Genomic DNA, 5,689 nt, shown 5'->3' on the forward strand with positions numbered 1-5,689 from the left:
TAAAAATAAGTATTTAATTCAAATTAGAAATTCAATTTAAATGAAAAAAATTACAAAGTAAGGAGTGAATGAATGTTGTATTTTATTAATTGCAAAATGATTCAAAATTTATAATTTACATGAATGAAAAATCTACAAATTTTGCATAATTTTTTTCAACTCATTTATGTTAATATTAACGGGAACTGGCATAGGATAGTCAAAATCAATGGAGGCAAAACCATGCATTGGACTTGATTGTGTTGAGTTCTCCCTTGAAGTCATAATTTCTTCAAGATTATGTTTGTCTGTCAGATCCACCTCTATTCCTTGATTTCTTCGTTCTGCTCTAATCCAATCTCTAAGGCAAACTAGAACATTCATAGCATAGCTCCCCAATGAGTGTCGGTTGTCTCCAAGCTGTAGTCATCCCTGACTAAAAGCGCTCTCCAATGCAATGGTTGATATTGAAACATTTAATATATCTCTAGTTAATCTTGAAAGCACAGGATATTATCTTTCATTATTCTTCCACCGATACAACGCGTTGATCCGTTGTCTACGATCCTTTATTGGCATTTGAATATTATACTTAAGCTCTTCCGGAGAAGTTGTTGTGTAAGTTTCCGCCTCAATGCTGTTCCAAACATTTAAATCATAAAAGTGATCAGGAAAACCACTATGTGCCGACTTTTTAGAAGATGATGGCTCCTCGGGAGCATGAGGAGCGAGAGTTGGAGTGATATTTGTCGGTACAACTACATCAAGTAAATCAGCATAATGGTTATATAATTTTTCTATGTAAATGTTCGCATCACTCATAGTCGTAAGCAAATCTTGTTGTTCTTCATCTTCAGATTCAGGTTCAACATTTATCTCTAAGTTAGAATAAGAGAACTAAAGTGACACATAGTATTATATTTCATACATTGATTTAGTATAGCACCAACCAAGTAAATAGGGAAAATTGAAAAAAAATATTTTTTAAATTTAGAAAATATAGCACTAACAACTTCTTTGTAGCCTTCTTTATTCTTATATTCTTTGAGCAAAGCAGAAATATCGGCTATATATGCTAAAATATTACAAATAGTAGGATAATAAGCACCGATAAATTCAACCGTAGCTATCTAAAATTTTTTCAAAAACTTAACAAGATCATCAATTATAGCCCAACCAGAATCATGTAGCATACATTCAACCGAATCAGCAAATGAACCACAATATTGGTTAAAAGTCAGTGTAATAGGAACTTTATAAGCATGACAAGTTTTTGAATAATCATACGTAACATTCCATCTAGTATCACATTCTTCAGGCATAAATACCAGTCCAAATCTATTTTGTTCACATTTAACTTTAAATTCTTACTCTTTTTTTTGATTATTTTCTTGAATAAAGCCAATAGCAAGCCGGATCTTTTCAATATAAAGCTCAAAAAATTCAAGACCATCTCTTACAATTAAATTATATATATGACAAATACACTTAATATGAAATATTTCAGGTAATGACGGAGAGAGTACATCTTTTAACTTTTAATAGCAGTTTTGTTGTTAGAAGCATTATCAAAAGCAACCCATAAAACTTTTCTTTCAATACCATAAAATTCTACAACTTTACTAATAAATTCATAAATAAATTTTTCAATATGTCTACGATCTTCATCATACAAAAAAGCTAAAATACGTTTTTGCATAACAAAATTAACATCTATCCAGTGACAAGTAATGGCTAAATAATTATTTTTATTAACAACACAACCAAGATTAGAAGTTAGAGTCATTCTACATTGAATATTTTTTAACAATGTAGATAAATAATAAACATATTGTGAATGAAGTCTAAAAATTTCAGCCCGACAAGTACTTCTAGGAATACCATTAAATATAAGATTATAAATTGCTTGAATATAATGAATAAAATCATCCGAAAAAGAAAAAGTGAAAGGCAAACAACCCACAGCTACCATTTTTGCTATTTCTTTCTGGTCCCTCAATTTATTATAATTTTTAATTAACTGACCGGTTGTTGGGTTCATTCTAGTTTGTGTTGGCCCACCAACAGCCTCACCACCTTTTGCAATAAGTAACTCTCTAGCGTGATTATCTCTTATATGTCTCATTAACGAACCTGTACCCTCTTGATTGCCTCCTCTTTTATGCTCATATACTTGTTGACAAATATTGCATTGCACCTTAGTTTGTCCTTCTAAAGGTGTAAAAAATTTCCATGCAATACTAGTTTTTCTGTGAGTTTTAGGGACAATAGGAGGACGGGGAGGAAGATTAACCGATTCAGATCTAACATTAACATTTTCTACTACGGGTGTCTCACCAATATTTTCATCATCTTCATCGAAATTAACCGCATCTACTTCATTTTCTTCTTTTATGCCATAATTTTCCTGAGCTTCTGCATAATCCATATCGTGAGCACCTACACCTACTTCTTCCTCAAAAGGTTGACTAAGCGGTACCTGAGGTACACGGGTATATTTATTATTTGAACTACCTCTACCGCCACTAATTTGCCTTTTACTACCACTACCACTTTCAGGACAAAATTTTTTGACACTTTTACCGAGGTTTCTTAATTTATCCATAATATAAATCAAACTAAAAAATATTCAAAATACACAAAAATAATAAAAATAAGTATTCAACAATTAATACACTTATTAAAAATTAAAAGTAGGAGATGGAACGACAATACCAAATTTTGAAAGTATCCGAAAGTTGCGACTTTAAAAAACTTCCACTCATATTTGTAATTGCAAAATTAAAAAATAAGATTGAGCACTTTAGGAGATATTTAGAATATTTGAGAGAGAATGAGATTTGAGAGAATAAGAATTGTGTGGAAAATGATTTGAAAGTGTAGGGTATTTATAGGAATTTTTTTTAATTTTAAAAAATATTTTAAATTATTTTTTTTTAAAAAAAATTAAAATGGGTCATATGGCCGTTGGAGCGTCCAAACGGCTATAAAGCCGTTGGGTCCGATGGTACACTTGGCCCAAACGGCTAGTTTTCGGAAAAAATAAATAATGATAATAAAATATTATACCTGTCCGGGTCGGACAATCGGTGGGTCTGGTTCGGGTTGAGTCTTGGTCGGGCCAACTGGGCCCAAAATCAAAATTGGCCCAGCTCGGGGCTCACCGGGCCAGGTCAAATTGGGTCGGGTGGGTTTAACGGGTCGGGTCGGGTCAACCCAGCCCATTTGACAGGCTTATTATAAGCACAAATTTATTTCCTGGGGTAAATGTGATAATATTTTGTAAAACTTATCAATACAAACATGCACTTGATTGTGATGGTACCACAACTCACCTTCGAAAGAGATAGAATAACCAAGAAGAAATATTCTGCAATTTGTAAGTAAATCTGAAATTTATTAAAGCAAAAAAACACATATCATGATAAACTTGGAGTTTACTGATATAAATATTCATATGTTTACATGTTCATTGTGACATTCGAAGATATGTATATTAAAGTAGAGAAAATTATCCTATATACATAAATCAATAGCTCGTTAACCTATTTCTATGTGATTGGCACAATATGAATTGAATTTGTGCCCCAATATTGGAATCTCATATTTGCAGTTGGAAATATTGAATATTATGTTGAAATGCATCCGTACAAAATACATCCAAAAATGTTAATCGAAATTCATAACGTTTGACTTTAAAAAAAAAAGGTGAAAAATAAAAAGGAACGGAGAGTGTGTATGTGTGAGATTACATTTTGCATTTGCTACATCATTTTTATTGTATGTAGATAAAATATTTTAGGCTTGAAAGAAATAACTTGTTTAGATCCGTACACAGTCTTTGCAACCAATATATATGTTTCAAAATTAACCAATTAATTGATAACTGTTAAATCGAATCAAATAAGTCTATATTTTACTTAATTTATAAGCAATTTAGCACAAATAAAAAAAATACATGATAAGATTTTTGGTCAAAGACAATTGTCAAATTGTCGATATCATTATTATTATACGTGTGATATGAATGTGTATTTTGTTACTATAGTACTACATACCATCGACAATAAGCCTCTAAGTGGTACATACAATCTCTTCAAGTTGATCATGGATTTTTTTATTTTTTTTTTGATTTTAGAATTATGAACCTCATTTTACAAACTATATAAATTAATGGGACAAATTTTATATAATTAAAATTTGGAATTTTGAATCCTACATTTTGAAGAATTTGATTTTTAAAATCCTAATCTGAAATTAAAGTCGAAGTATTTTTTCATGCAAATTTCATAATCAAACGTCAACTTCAATCAGAACATGGGGAATGCAGCTACGTACTAATTATATAACATTATGTTGACACTAAAGCGTCGTTTGGTGTGAGGTTTAAGTTATATTAGTCTCGAAATAAAATATAAAATTATTTAATTTCCTTTTTGGTGGGAGGTATATATTAGCTAGTCTAGAGATTATTTATCCCACCATTTATACTTTAGTGATGGGATAAGTTATCCCATATATATGGTGGGATAATTCATCTGAGATTAGCTATTTTGGGTTTATCGAGATACATTAGTAGCTTTCGATGCATTTTTTTTATTTTAAATCCAACGAAGATAAATTTTTTCCTTTGTAAAAATACGTAATTAACTCTCAATATATTTTTTTAATTTTGAGTCTATCGATATATATAATTAACTCCTGATACATTCAACGAAAATGCATAATTTGTTGGGATATTTGTAGTTACTTTGTAAGAGTGGACATTTGTTTAAATATGATAAGTTGAGGTATATGTTTGGAGAAGAAACTCTCCTGCTTTAATTGGTATAGTATCGATACAGTGAAAAATAAAAGAATTTAGTTTATAGAAACGTCAGATCTGGTTAAAATATTTTTTTCTGGGGGAGTAGACATGAGACAAGAAATTCAATCTTTTATTGTGATTTCAAAAGTCTAGACCTTCCCTTGTTCTATCCTTCCAACTCGAAGATTGAAGATCGCTTCATGTAGCAACAAAGGCAAAATCTCTATATACTGGTAGATAGGGGGTGTGCATAAGTTGGGTTGGTTTATTTTTTTATTAAAAAAATTAAATTAATTATATCGATTTATCAAAATTATAAGTCAAATCCAACCAACATAAAATTGATTTTTTTTGTTTAAGTTTTAGTTGGCTATTTCGATTTTTTTTGTTTTTAGGATTTTCTTGATTTTTATTTTTATAATCTTTATTTTTTACAACTATATTGTGATTGAAGCTAGACCAAGTATGTTTTCATTCATATGCTAATGAAAAATCACAATTCTAAAAAATTGAGGAGCGAAAAACTCTCTTGAAACTAAAAAGTAAGATGAAGAGTGAAAAATTTAAGTTTTAAATTTATATTGGGTTTTGGATCATTTTATTAGAAATTAATGGACAAATATTACAACTTAAAGGTCTAAATATGAATATATATATATATATATATATATATATATATATATATACACACACACACACTTTATAAATATTGAAAATTAATAAAACAAATTGAAAAAGTATTTAAAAAGTAGATTATAATTAATATTTTATGTATAAAAAGTTAAATTATATATATGCATATATACATACATACATATATATATATTATGTAGGTTTGATTTGGGCTCGATTTGACCTTTTTTTTTTGTTAACACCAAACCAAATTAAGAATGACCAATTTTT

Source organism: Capsicum annuum, chromosome 12 (assembly GCF_002878395.1).
Source record: "Capsicum annuum cultivar UCD-10X-F1 chromosome 12, UCD10Xv1.1, whole genome shotgun sequence".
Classification (NCBI taxonomy): domain Eukaryota; kingdom Viridiplantae; phylum Streptophyta; class Magnoliopsida; order Solanales; family Solanaceae; genus Capsicum; species Capsicum annuum.